The sequence below is a fragment of the Serinus canaria genome, chromosome 1 (assembly GCF_022539315.1).
Source record: "Serinus canaria isolate serCan28SL12 chromosome 1, serCan2020, whole genome shotgun sequence".
Classification (NCBI taxonomy): Eukaryota; Metazoa; Chordata; class Aves; order Passeriformes; family Fringillidae; genus Serinus; species Serinus canaria.
In genome coordinates, this window is record NC_066313.1 from 94,300,117 (window position 1) to 94,315,311 (window position 15,195).

The 15,195-nt window shown below is 43.4% G+C and overlaps 1 protein-coding gene across 1 annotated transcript in view; it reads left to right on the top strand.

The window, feature by feature from the left end:
• The first annotated feature begins 752 nt into the window (after positions 1–752).
• The window catches only part of TBL1X (transducin beta like 1 X-linked), a 194,100-nt gene continuing 179,657 nt past the window's right edge, over positions 753–15,195 (top strand). The window contains exon 1 of the mRNA XM_009089642.4: positions 753–1,061. The gene's annotated coding sequence lies outside the window, so the exon portion shown is untranslated. The remainder of the gene's footprint in view (positions 1,062–15,195) is intronic.

The following is a 15,195-nucleotide window of genomic DNA, read 5'->3' on the forward strand; positions in this document are numbered from 1 at the left end:
GGCTAAAGAGTCGCAGCGCTGCCGCCCGCGGGTGTCGCGCCCCAGCGAGATGCGATAAAGCCCGTTTGTGCTGATTCACAGCCCGCTCGGCCCCCGCGCCCCGGGGCGCTGACCGGGCACCATCGCCCGACCCGGACGTGGGCAGCAGTGGCGGCGCGGGGCGCGCTCCCGCAGCGCCGCCCGGGCAGTCCGTTCGTGCCGCTGCGCGGGACGAGCGGCCGCGTCCCGGGCGCCGGAGCTCGCCCCGCGGGGCCCTGCGCGGGCAGCGCCCGTCGCGGCCGCTCGAGCGTGGCCGGGCCGGCCGCGGGGCCGAGGTGCGGGGCACAGAGAGCGGCCGCGGGCACCGCGCGTCCCCGCGCGCCGGGCCGGCACCGGGGAACACGGCGCTGCCCGGCGGGTGGGGGAGGGGAGAGCCGCCCTTCGTGTGTGTGTGCCTGGTTTGTCACCGGGTTTCAGTTGCGGGGGGGTGTCAAAGCACAACATAACCACAGGCGGGGCGAGGGCTGGCGGCACCCCGGGGCATCCCCGGGGGCGTTGGCGGCGGCGCCTCCTCGAGCTGCGCGTCCCGGCGTGCGGGACCGACGCAGGTGGGGGAGGGCGCGGCCGGTTCGCCCCCCAGCCGCCCCGGCCCTCCCGGTGCGCCCCCTCCCCCGCCGTCCCCTCCCTCGCTCCCGCCCGGTGGCGGCGGCCCCGGGCGCGGCTGTCGCTCCCCCTCGGCGCTGCTCCCGCCGCCGCCGCGCGTCCGCACCGGCCCCGCCAGCCCCCCCTCACCGCCATTCCGCCCCAAAACTTTCCGTTTCCCCCATCCCACTCTCCGGGACTTCCTTGTGCCGCCCGTGCGCGCGGAGCGGGGGGGGAGGAGGCGTGTGCGGCGGCGGCGAGGGGGGATTCGCAGCCTCCTGGCAGGCTGGCCGGGACCCCGGGGGAAGAGGAGTTGCACCATGCGCGGCAAGTGAGGGAAAGTCTCCGCCAGCAGCAGCGCCGCCGCCCCCCGCAGAAGTTGGGGCTCTCCCCGCCCGCGGGAGCGGGAGCTGTGCCTTTAACGCCCGCTGCGCCGCGAGGTGAGTTCCCGAGGCGGATTATTCATCCCGAGGACCCTGTTGTGGTTTCCTTTTTCCCCGTCTTTTTTTATTATTATTATAATTTTTTTTAATTTCCCCCTTCTCTTACGCTTGTCCTTCCCGGCGCAGCCCCCCGAGCCCAGCCCAGCCCGGGGCCCGCTGCCCCCCGGCGTCCCCTCTGCAGCCTGACCCGCCCGGGGGGGAGGGGGTCGCTCAACCGCCGCTTGTTATGACGAAGTTTTCTCAACCCGGACGTTTTGGGTTCTGTTTGGGGGTTTTGGGGGTGTTTTCTTCGGGCCGAGGTGATGTGTGTGTGTGGGGGGCTGTCGTACCCGTGGCGGGTGTTTTGCAGCTGCCCCCGGGCAGAGCGACCCCGGGGCGTGGGGGAGGGGGGCAGTTTCTCCCTACTTCTCAGACAGTATTTTAATGTATGGGGGGTTTATTTAAAAAAATAATAAATGTTCGGGGAGGGGGGGAGAGAAATGCGAGGTATTCACGCTCCAGTGTGGAGTTTGCAGAGCCTGGGTGGGGGAGGGGATCCCATTCATCGCCAGGACTTGAATCAGCAGCGGGCGGAGGGGCCGGTCGCTCCCCTACATCGAAGTTTACTTCCAAGTAGGTAAACAAGTTCGCTCGTCGCCCCCCGCCCCGGGCCCAGCCCCCCGGAGCCGCGCTGCCCCCGGCCCCGCTGCCAGCGCCGCGGCCGCCGGCGGGGCCGGGGTGCGGGGGAGCCCCTCGGGGCCGGAGCTGCGGGGCCGCCGACCTGTTGCACGTCCCGGGCCGGCGAGCCCAGCCCCGATGCGGCGGAGCCGGCGGGCGCCCTGCCCCCGGCGCTGTCACCGGGCCGGGCACGGTCCCCATTTTGCGGTGCGCGTTCAGTCTCGGCGGTGGGGCTGATAGATGGGTTCGGTGCGCGGCTGAATATCGGTGTGGTGTGATGTAAAGCGAATGACCCTTGACCTATTTAGTGGTGTGTTGCTGGGTTCTCGGGCAGGCATCCTGCACAGCGCAACAAGGGGCAAAAACACCAAGCCACACCCTAAAAGTTCGGCTCGCATATTAATTCCTCAAAGTCGGCGTTTAGACGGAATAAAGGCTGCCCTTTATGTGTTGCCTTAACATGCCTCTTTGCTGTTCTCCACGAGGATTCGTACGGCGTTTCTCCCTTCCTGACGCACGAGCCTGGCAGTTTGGATGTGGATGTGTGCGGTGGGGGAGGGGAGGCGGGCTGTTCGGCGGGGCTCCCCCACCGCCTCCTCCAAAAAAAGAAAATATTGCAGCATAATGTTGCAGAAACCTAAAATACTCCATTGAAAAGACTGATGATTTGAAATAAAATGGAGTGTAAAATTAAAATTTCAGGATTAGTGTTTTAGGCTAATGGTATGAAAATAAACATGCTGTGCCAGAGGGAGATCTGATTGTAGGTAATAAATACAAAGTCTCTACCCCTGACAAATAAAACGTCATATCTTTCTTCCTTATCCCATTTATTTGTAGTCTTTTAACCAAGACTACTTGTGTGGATGTATAAGGTTTACTAACATCATCTACCTTGTGTACTGTGTGACTGCACATACTGGGTTTAGGCCTCTCCCCGTCCTGCAGTTGGTGTTCTGTCATGTACAGAGACATTGGGCAGGTTTTAAATTAAATATATCTGTGATAACAGATGTTGTTGGCAAAGAGAGCCAGATTTTGTCCTAGTGTGTGTTTTGGCGTTGTTGTTTTTTTTTTGTTTGGCTTTTTTTTTTTTAAACAATTACAGATAATAATTGCAACATCTCAACGACAGCAATAGTAAAACAGGGAAGCTTTCCCACAGAAGATTTGTAGAGGAGGTGGGAGGAAAAAGGAAAGCAAGAGGGGGAGGATGCTATCACATTAAAAATGCGTTAAAGCTCTCCTGTGCTATATGTAATAGTGGTAAAAACAGGGCAGATTTGAGTGGAGCTGCTGTAGTTGTCTCAGTATTTAACACCTTCAATGAGCTGTGCAATAACCAAGGGCAGAGCAACCCTGGGTGTACAGACTGGGGAATGAGAGGCTGGAAAGCAATGCCAGGAAAGGGACCTGGGGGTCCTGGTCGATGGCAAATTGAACATGAGTCAGCAGTGCCCTGGCAGCCAGGAGGGCCAGCCCTGACCTGGGGGCATGAGGCACAGCATGGCCAGCTGGGCAAGGGAGGGCATTGTCCTGCTCTGCTCTGCACTGGGGTGGCCTCACCTCGAGTGCTGGGGGCAGTTTTGGGTCTGCAGTATACAAAAGATAGCTGTGAGAGAGTCTCCAAAGGAGGACCGTGAAGGTGTGAATGGCCTTGAGGAGGCCATATGAGGAGTGGCTGAAGTCCCTTGGCTTGTTCATTTTTAAGGAGACGAGTGGAAACCTTACTGCAGTCTACAGCTTCCTTAGGAGGGAAAGCAGAAGGGCAGACACTCTTCTCTGTGGTGACCAGTGACCTGAGAAAATGGCCTGGCAGCTGTGTGTGGGCAGGTTTAGGTTGGATGTTAAGAAAAGACTCTCCACTCAGAGGGTGGCTGGGCACTGGGACAGGCTCCCCAGGGAAGAGATCACAGCTCCAAGCCTGATAGGGTTCAAGAAGCATTTGAATGATGCTCTTGGGCACGTGGTGTAATTCTTGGGATGTCCTGTGCAGGGACAGGAGTTGGACTTGATGATCCTTGTGGACCCCTTCCAACTCAGTATATTCTATCATTTTAAGGTTGCTTTTTTCCTCCTCCTAAGATGAAAAAGCGTGTCTCAGAAGCAAAGAGGATTAAATATTACACCTACATGTAAAGACTGGCAACTGCACAACTGTCCAGGTTTCTTAGGACATAAAAAAGCCCTCAGGAGATAAGTTGGCATCTGAATACATCTTCCCCCACCCAACTGAGTAAGGTGACTCCACTGTTCTCTGCTATGTCACTGCTGTGAGTTATGCTACTGCTTATTTTATTTTTAAATGATTGCAGATATTCTCTGCAATGAGTATCTGAGGAGCATTGCTAGGGAAGGGGCACATGGAATTGTAAGATTTCTGCTCTACCAGTTTGCCCAGTTTTCACCAAATCATAGAATATGTTGAGTTAGAAGGGGCCCACCAGGATTGAATCCAACCTGTGGATTCAATCCTGGATTCTTGGAGCTGACCCTGTGCAGGACAGCTCCAAGAATCCCACCATATTTTGAACTCTTATCAGACTTGGTGCTGTGATCTCTTCCCTGGGGAACCTGTTCCAGTGCCCAGCCTCTCATGGAGTGAAAAACCTTTGCCTGGTATCTAACCTGAACCTTCCCTGATTCAGTTTCATGCTGTTTTGGTCCTGTCACTGATTGTTAGATGGGCTTTTCTCATTTTTGTGATGACGGGGACCAGAAGTAGTCGTGCTGTCTGCTCAGTATGTCTAATGTGCCATGGCTCCTGAAGAGCTTCCGAAATAGAGAGTCGTCCTCTGGCAGCAGCAGCTGTTGAAGGCCTGTCATCCCTTTGCTTGGAAGGAGTAGAGAAGAATGTCTCTCAGCATGGATGGGATCTTATTTCTCAGTAGCTGAGATAAGTCAGCAGTGGATTGAGTGGTGTGCTGGGTTTGGTTCCTTGCAGAGATGAGGCTGGAAAAGCCCTCCCAGGTTTAGGTTTAGGTTGCTGGGTGATTGCCGCAGGAAGCGGGGCCAGCGCGCGTTTCAGTGCCGCTAGCCCTTGCTCTTTGCTGCTGCTACCAGTCCAGAGCTAGAATTCATCTTGTATTAAACTGATGCTGTTTGTATTTTAGTAGTGCCAAGGGGCCCCCATTCAAATCAGGGCCATTTGGGGAATATTACAGACCGTGGTTCTCACCCTAAACAGGTTGTAAGTGAGGGAAACAGAAAGCCAGGAGGGTAAATGCTGGAAAAAACTGACTCAGGGGAATGGCAGCTGATTGTAGTGCTTTATCTGCAGGAGCACGGTGTGATCTCAGTTGGTAGGAGAGAGGAGAGTTGTTAACACCTGGCAGCACTGCTGCTGGTAAATCTGTCTGCTCTGCCCAAAGAGGGGTGGGCGTCATAATGTGATCCATATCTTGGATTCCCTTTACCTCTGCTCTTTTAATTCCTAATATTTTAGATTATGTACACCAGCCTGCCTATAAAGTGATCCAGGTTTTGTAACTCTTGGGACAGCTTCTTTTTTTTACAATGTTCATTATGAGGCAAGATGGAAGTAATTTTGTAAACTCTTTTTTTCAGCAGCTAAATTAAAACTCCACTCCCTCTTCCCCTCCCTCATCTTGCCTATTTTTAGTTAGGAGGAAATAGCTGACCTCTTTACAGCAAGAACCCAGACCCCCTGGGTGCCATTTATAGGTTTCTACCAAATGGCCTACTTGGACAAGTTGGTTGAAATTAAACAAAAACATTGGAACTACGGCTGTACATAGGAATAGCAGCCTTCCTGTCAGTACAAAATCTGTCACTTTAATGACACTGAAACAAGCATACAAAGGTGAAAAGTACAGTTCGGGTTATTTTTCTTCAGTATACAAGAGAATATTTTAAAGGCTTTTGTTGTTGTTCTCTGATCATTAATATTATGGAATTTCATTTAAGGATGACTGATAGTGTTTTGTCTTACAGTCACAGGAAGTCCCCCAAAGTGAGGGCTGTGTAAAAGCTAGAAGCAGTCAAAGAAGGTTGTTCATTAAGAAAACATCACAGTTTCTTACTAGTTGTCTTCAGTGTAGAGATTTTGTCCCAGACAGAGATTTATAAATTATAGTTATTAACGTTGAATAATTCTGTAGAAATATAAATTTGTTTCTGCTAGTTTAATCAAAAGCACGATTAACTCCACAATGGCTATGTGACAATTTTTGAAGGTAAAGATGCACACGCTTTTTATGCTGCTTTTCTTGAGCCGCTTTTCCTATGCATATTTGTATTTATTTTAAGTGATACTAAAAATATTGGCCTGCAGCAATAGTTATTGCATTTCTTCATTTGTTGTTTGAGAAGAAAAAAATTTATTGCCTCTGCTATCTTTTGTTGGAGTCCCAGCCGCCAGTCCCTTTCTGTACTTTGGTGCAGTTCAGGGTTGGGTGCATCTGAGGATGTGGCTTCCATCATTATAATCCTGTCCACTTTATGCAATTAAAGGGTCATCATGATGTTTAACCTCATTTCTTGACTGTCTCTATTGTTAGTGTGAATAATCAATGTGTGTCCTGTTTAAACTGGAGTGCTTGTAAAACGTCATAATTTTGTGTGAAGTTACAGTGGAAATTTCTGCCAAGAACCTTGTGCTATTCATGCTGTACAAAATCATGATGATAGTGCTGTAGTACGAAGAAACAATTATTTTAATATTTTAGCTAAGTGCATTGCATAACTACATTTTGGCTTGGGTGTTGAACTTTAGTCATTTGCTAGGCAAAGTTACACAGCACACTGAACATGTGGACAAACAGTGCCTTGATGCTTAGATGACATGACTTATGGCCTGTTCCTGAGCAGAGGAGTAGTACTAACAATGTCTAATAATTCTCTAAATATGCGTATCAAAATACTCTCATCTAATTAAGTAGGGAGTTTGATTGACCCTTTGCTATTGGAAGGTGAAACAAGGGCAGTGTTCTCCATTAGTATGTAACAGTTGCTCTGTATATCACTTCAGTGCCATTCAAAGTGTGATTGCATTTACTGACCTAAGTTTCATTTAAGCTGCTAGTTCTTAGTTACAGTTTAACCTCTTACCAGAAGGTGTTCTGTTATATGAAATCATAACTCTATTAAATGAAAAAATGTAGTTACATGATTTTATGGGTTTTTTTTCTATTGAAACACAACTTTCCCATGCCTCCAATAAATTACTGATAGAGCAAAAAAGCAACGTTTTTCCCTTAGACATTTAAATTACTTGGAAAATATACTTTGACATTGTCTTCAAGAAAACAAAGAGGATTTTACTTTGGTGGATAGATTCCTTTTGTCATTCTGCAGCATAATGCATTTGTTGTAGTCCTTTTTGAAGGCAGCAAACTGCACTGGATGTACAGTGACAAACTTTGGCTTCTGCTATATTTTGCTGCATAGCACCATCAGCTCTTCATCAATGCTTTGCCATTGAATAAAGACCCTGCAGGATATTCTCTAGTTCAAGAGTGAAGCCAACTATTTATGATTTATATTTCCAAATCATAGACATGTTACAGAGGCCCCACTGAAAGGGAGCAATTGCATTGATGTGATTAACATGCATACAGTGTTGTGCTTCATGCTTAGAAGTGTCCACTGCTGAGTTTTTGCTAATTTGAACACAACCCCGTAGCCTACAGCAAAATAATTGGAAAGATGTTCTTCCAAAAGAATTGACCGTCACAGTGTGCAGTTAATAAATACAGGAGATTTTTATAAAGTGAAGTAAAAATATGGATTTTTTTTTTTCTTCTGTAAACTCATGTGTGTTGGTAACAGAATGAGGAATTGTTATAACAACACGATAGTTTCAGTGTCATTTCGCAGCTACAAGTTGCTTGTTCACTGTATCAATGGTTTTAGTCTGGTTGCTATTGGCAGAGGATATGTGTGTGTCCAGAGACCCATTAGTATTAAGACTTGTGTTAGCACATAGTCTCAGCTGGGATTGTTGAGCAGGAGTCAGTTTCACAAATATTAATTGTTTCAGATGAACTACACTGATTGTTGTGTGTGAGTGCATGCATATGCACATACATACACGTACATGGATAGCCTTAAGGTAGTCCAAAAAGTAGTTTTGGAGAAAAAAGGTGTAACCATGATGCTGGGGAGTGGTGTCAGTGTGCAGTGGCTTGACTCTCACACCCTGAACTAGGATGTGCTCAGGTCAGCAGCACCTGAGGTGTTGCAGAGCCAGTGAAATGACTGTAGGCTGGGCCAGGCTGGATGTCAGGTTTTGGGAGAAGGCAGAGGTGCAGAGCCCTTTAATTATGTGCTTGTTGAGATGTGGCAAGGTCAGGAGTGCAAACTGTGCTCGTACCTCTGACTGAGCTTGGTGAGACCAGGAGGCGACAGCTGGGGCTGAGACATGCATTCAAACATCAGAATTATGTTATCTTCATTTTTTTTCCTTCTTATAAAAATTTTTATTATTATTATTTGGTTTTTGGTTGCTCTTAGAAGTAAAATTTAAACCCTGATCTTGACAGAGAGATTGAGGTAAAATTGCCCTCCTCCATAGTATTCTCCACAGATAGGGTGAGCTTTGCTGACAAGTTAGGGCTGGGAATCCAAGCACAGACAGTGCCGGTTCATATTGGGGGGATTAGTTTCCAAGGATATTTATCTGTTGCTTTTACAGTCAGAAAACAAACTTTAACCCTTTTCATGTCTATTTTACATGCACACATCAGTTAGACCTCTAAGAATTTGGATATAGAATTGGTTGAAACACATGAAATATTTTTTAAATATTTCAGAAGATATTGGTAATGCTGCTAAATATGCGGACTCAAATATCTCTCCTTATATCTTAACTATCTTAACTTTCCTCTTTGGTTTTTTTTTTTTTTTTGACTTTTTGGGTGTTTGTTTGGTTTTTTTTATCTTTGACTTTAGTTTTGTCCTTTTTTTTAATGTAAGAGCTTCTTTAGTTTGTATAGTTTGCTTTTTCAGTTGGTGACTTTTAAACTAAAATACTGTAATCTGGGAGGCACAGATAAAAGGCATGCCTGAGGATTATTCTGATGAGGAAAACATCTTCCTTCCTATGCCAGTTCTCAAAAAATGAAAGCAAGGAGCAGAAGCAAGTACATTTTTAGTAACATTGCATGGTGTTCACAAGACAGATTTTATATCATTCTGTGAAAACTATTCAAGGTTCCTTTCTTTTCATTTTGACTACTACTGGGTTTGTTTGGGTTGCTGCTGTTGTAACTCAATAACAATGCTAATTTGTATTGGAGGAATCTGGTTTTGTACTAAAAAACCCAAACACTCTCAGCTCTGATACTTCTGCTAGCATCATTAAATGTCTTACATAATCAGTTAATTTAAATGAGTCAATTAGTTTAAAATTAGTGCATGACAGTGTATCATAAAAATTCATCCAGCTTCATTCTCACAGGATTTGGTGTGCTTGGAGAAAAAAAAAACCAAAAAAAACCAACAACACTGAAGCTGAAAGGGTGGCCCAAAATGCAGTATTGGAGTGGAAGGAAAGAACCTATTCATTACATACAGCTCAAATTTACTAAAGCATTAACATAATGGTTTCCCTCACTGCTGATGAATGAAAATTACTTTCTGGGAGACCACCATCCTGTCTTTACTACCTAGTCTGGTAGTGCTGGGTAGAGGTTAGAAAAAATGTGAAATGTACCGTATGCTCTCTTGGACAGTTTACAAGGAAGAGGAAGATGAGTGGGGGTAGGCTGCTTCAAAAACTAGGATTCACTGTTTTTAACCTGCTGACCATCAAGTGGACAGCTGTTTTGGTTTTTTGATTTTTTTTTTTTTTTTTTTTTTTTGCTTGGCTAAGATGGCATGTCTTCAAAACACTATTCCTGTGCATTTCTTCAGTGTTATGATGGTAGTAGAATGGTATTATATCTGGGTACTTTATAATATGTTATTTTGTGGTTACAGAAATGGCTTTTTGTGCATGCCTGGTTTTTGTAATGTTTTATGTATTTGTATGCATATGTGCCTCACTGTGGATTAAGTATTTTATTTTAAATTTTGCTTAGGCAAAAGTGATAAAGTCATGGTATCTAGTATGTTACCAGCAGCGTGTATCTTCAATTTAAAAACCACTTGAAACATGCAAGAGTTCTGTGTTCTCTAATGACAACATGTTAAATGCAATTATACATTGTCAGTTTGATCATGTGAACTGAATGATGGCTTTGTAGACAAGATTTGTTGCGCACAGCAGATGTTTGTGTACATGGAGTCCAGTGTGAAAGAAATTTAATTTCCTCTTGCTAAAAATAATATAGTGACCTGCATCTTCTACCTGTTTAAAATGTGCTCAGATAATTGCAGTGAGTGGTTTTGTAGTTGTTTGCTCCTGTATTCATTTTGCCATGAGCTTTTGAAGGACAACATTTTTCCTTTTTTTAAATGTAAATTCGAATATATATATCTGTGAAAAGAAAGAAAAGATCTGTTCCTTTAACAGCCTCACAAGGCAATTGATAGGGCACACCTTTTCACAGCTGGGTGAATCATTTACATTCAACTTATAGTGCAGCGTTGTACTACAGACTTTATGAATGACAGCTTTTGAAGATTTTTAAACAGCAAAACACATTGTCAGTTTATTTTGTTGCTAGTTTATTAAAACATATGAATGTAAAGCTCTACTTAATAAAGTATAATCCCATTTTTCCATCAGCTTATCCATTCGGATAGCAAAGTATCAAAGGAAAATTATGGAACAAAAAGGTTTTTTTCTCCCTTTCAGTGTTCAGTTAGAGTTAGAAGTAATGATTGCTTTAATTTTTTAATCTTCTATTAATCGGTAAGCTAGTTTCCTGGCTAACAGAGTTGGGTTTAGGGTATTATTTTACCTCAGAACAAGCCTTAGTTGTTTTTTGTTTTTTTCCCTTCAGACTTTTAGTAATTGCTTTTAAACCTTTAATTACCTTCCTCCACCACAGCAAAAAATCTATTGGGGTTTGCAGTGGAATTTAAGAGGTTCCATTTTAATGGGTGTTTTCTGTGCCACACAGTCTTTAACTCCAGCAAGGACAGAGTTGATGATACATTTGTGTTGTGAACATTCAACAATGCCTGTTGTATCTATGGCCTGATGTTGCAAAAATGTGTTTGGCTGGCTTGTGCAGGAGATTTCTAGGGTCAGGCCTTATATGATGGCAGCAGAGATTCTTGACTGATTAAGTAAACATTTCTGAGCCTTTTTTATAGCAGCAGATGATATGTGTGATTTTAGCTTTAGTCCCGACAGGCAGTGTGCCTGCAGTGAAGTGGAGATTGCAGTGTCCCTCTCCTTTCCCCATGCCCACATAAGTAAGTTTTTTGTATGGCATAACTTCCATGGTCTGTTTTGAGTACTGTTCTTATCTGAATCTTCTCCAAGTTCTTGGAAGTTTCTTTAGATGGCAGACATGAAGTTGAGATTTAGAACCTGCTTTCTTCAAAATGTGCAGGAGCTGTGTTGGCTATGTCAAAATTTACTGGGCTTAATATTTTGCAGTATAAAGTGTAAGACTTGATTGCAAACACATACATTAAAAAGTGGCCTGCAGAGGTGGGTGGTTGGAACCTATGACCTTTTTTCAGTGAAGTGCCCTTAGTTTTTCAGGCAGTGGCTGGCAGGCATTGGCAGGATGGACCCATGGCCTGTCTGGATCATGGGTAGTCTCAAAACTGTTCTGCCAAATGTGGCCTGCCACATACAAAGCCCAACACATCGAGACTGGGACTGGATGCTTGTCTTGTGTAAGGGCTGCAAGCACCATAGCCTCTGTGGAGAGAATACCTTTTTTATTCTATTTTACTGTTTTTCTCTGGGGTGGTTGCTCTGTGGTTGACTGCAGTGGATCAGGAAAATTACACAGAAGGCCATTTATTGACATTTATTTTTTTCACCTTAAATATAAATTTTCTAACGTTTTTTCATTTGATGACTCAAACATCCAAACATCCTACAGATGGCTGTCTTAAAGAAATATTTAGCTACCTATGCTATTAGCATTGTCTTAATTGTTATTTTTATCTTTGGAAGTGCATATGGTACATTCTGTGTCTCAAGTGGAGCCAATGTCTTGCCAGCCTATTTGAAGTGCTAACGTATGTGAGAAAGTGTGCCCTGTGGCCTGAAACATCATTCATGTATTTGCCAATTGCCTCAGTCTTTTAATTTCTGTTTGTATGCATTGCATTTGGTTAGGTTGAATTTATTATTGATTTCAACTGTTTGCAAATAGTCTACTGACAGAGCATTTGCTCACGTCTCCTTTGAGCCAGCATTTTACCCTCATTAGTCTATGGATGTGTTCTTTTGAATGTTTGCCAAATGTGTTCATAAAACCGGTGAAATTAATAGAAGGAAAAGTGGGAGCGCTGTGTGACCTGTTATTTGTAAACAACATTATGAGACTGCCTTTCAATGTTTGGCCATAGATAACTACATTTATTTTTTCCCCTCGTGTTTTCCCTTTTTATTCATTCGGGTTTTACGAGTTTCCCATCATGTACAGCCATTTGCTCAGCAATGTTAGTTACCTTTTTTTTTTTTTTGCATGTTTTGGTTTTGAAGGCAAAAGCTGCTAGGCAAATAACAACAGTAATATTTACCAATAGTGTAATTCTGTAGTTTCAAATCATGGCTTGCAAGTTAATAGGGTACACAGGATTGTTTTTATAGAGAGCTGTGAGGTTAAAAAAAAGAAGGAAGTCTGTTGTCATTGTTCAGTTTTACTGTGCAGGGTATCTTTATTGGTCCACAAATTTAAAGAGTTTTAAAAAATGGTCTAATTAAATTGTAAACTTCTTTAGGATGTGATGATATCTATTTTTATGACCTACTGCTTTGTGGGTGTATATATCATTATGCAAGTAAAGATCCTTGTTTTCACAGAAGATAATTTATACCAACATTACATTATGGCATCAGTTTGGTTATGTTGTGTAGATATTTATGAACATATCCCTTCTCTTATGTAGGACTGTGAACTGTATTTTCTCTGATAGAATACAGATCTGGCTGATCCTTAACTGCACAATCTGTAGAGAAGCATTTGGGTTCCCTCAGTTTCTGTTTACCAGGTCTGTCATATAGAAAGCCTGCTCAACTGATCTTTCTTTATTTTCAGGGTCTTATGCAGTACTGGTTTTGTTTTTAGACTACAGCTACTTATATGGCAACATCTGATTTCAGTAAATCCAAATTCTTGCATCTTAAAATGTTAAGAGTTTTGTTACTTGATGTTACTACATTTGTGTTCTCTCCTTTGCTTGAGAGCAGCATTTCTTGCTAATGTTAGGAGGGGTGAGGTAGAGGAGGTGTGTATGGTGAGAGTGGGGGTGGGAAGTAAAACAGGCTCTGGCTGTTTACACATTCCAGGCAACCATAGATCTGCTCTCTTTGAGGCCTGAAATATTTTCCTTTTCACTATCAGTCTTGCAGATCTGGGGTATTTGGGCACACTGCCAATAAAAGTAAATAGTAATGTGTTAATCTCTCAGATTGAAATGTAATAAACTGTTTTACCTTTTTGTATGTGTGCATAAGAAGAAAATATTAACTGCACTTTATGATGAATATATGACATTTCTAGAAATACTGGAAGTTAAGACTATTGCTATAATTTCTTCAAGAGTTGCCTATAAAAGGACAAAATAAATTTGACTCCTTTCATCTTGTTGGTTTATTCCAAAGGGAAAGTTGCCTAATCAAAATATTTTTGCTAATTAGATTTTCTGTTTTCACCGTGATAACCATTGGGTCAAGGAGCTGAGGATGACTCCTTTTGTCTCATTTCCATGTAATGCATGTATATACGTGCCTTTTTTAAAATTTATTTTGTGGTAGGCTTAATCTGCTTTGTAGTCTTTAATTTGATCATTCTGGTTTCCAGCACTTACATTTCAGAGTCCTGATGAAATCAGATACAAAAAGCCATCCACCTGCATGTCTTTTTTTTTTTTTTTCCAATATTGGAAATTATTTCCTGCAGCCTGCACTGAAATAGTCTGAGCAGGCAAGCAGTTGAATAATGATTTCTTCCAGGTTCTGCATAATGTAATGAACAGACCTTCTGTTTATTATTATTTATTATCAATATTTGTATACATGCCATTTCCTTCCCTGAAGCTTGCTTTCTTGGGTTTCTTAAAGCTGTATGCTATGTGTGAAATTACTGCTTTATTCCAAGTGGTGCAGTAATGCCACTTTGTCACTCCAGCAACTTGCTTTGTCACTAGGACTTGACATGGCTCAACTTCTTGTTGTAAACGCTTTCCAAACAGAACATGTTGCCCTCCAGAAATATTACCATATCATAGTGGCAAACACAAAAAAGACAGTCCCACTGAGGTAACAGCTGTTACCTTCAGTCCATTCTAGCACATACAGTGCAAAAGGTAATTCAGACCATACAGTCAGGGTTTTTTCGAAAGGCAGTCAATTGCTTAAAGCTCTCTTGCATCTTGCATAGCTGTGACTGCCATCTAATCTGCATTTAGAGGCATTAAACTGCTTTTGGAAAAGCTGTGGGCTTCTTCAGCTACATCACCAGCAAACTGGATAAACTGGTAATGTTTCTCTTGACTATGTTTTTAGGGAAAAAGTGCTGTTCTCATCCTGTACCAACCTGGATCTAAAGCCAGAGGTTTTTTGGGGTTGCTGTCAGGCGAGATCAGACTGTTGAATTTAACCTAATTGGAAGTAAACATGAACATTACCTGCACCTCATTATTTCTGTGCTTTTATGACAGACACTCGAGACTGTTTGTATAGTGGCTATGGCTCATGCTGATTATGTTGTTAATAACTGGTGTCTGTAGCATGTGTACTGGCTGGGTGATTTAGAAGCCAACATTTTTGACTATAAATAGCTAAATAAGTGGCTTGTTTATCAGAAGCCTTGGGTAGGTACAGCTCCAGTTGAAGTCAGAGGAGTAGATGCTGCTTAGTGGATAAATAATTTTTCTGGATAAATAATTTTTCTTAGTGCAGGGATGCATCATAACATTCTGACAACAAACAATCACCTCCATCTTTCTACACTAAGATAAATGGAGCGTTATGTTAAAAAATATTTTAAAGAAGAAGATCCTACCGAGTGACTGCTATCAGTCTGTATGCAGATGGGTGGATTTTTTCCCATATGTATAAGTTTATTGAAAGGGAAAAACTTGACATTGATTCTACATTTAATTTCTGGGTGACTGTGCAGGTGATACATGGTTTGTGTAGAGGTTGAGGGTCTCTCTTGTAAATTGGTACCAAGTTTGTTTGAAACTAAACACCATATGTGTTTAGTTTCATTTAATGTAACATTTGATGCAGTGAGAAGATGTACTGTTACTGTAGTAGTGATTCTGTTTACTATTTGTTACAAATATTTCTGAACTAAAAAACCATGAGAACTTGTTTTGTGGTTGAAATAGTAGGAACTGGGAATCTTGTTCTTTAAATAAACAATATGCG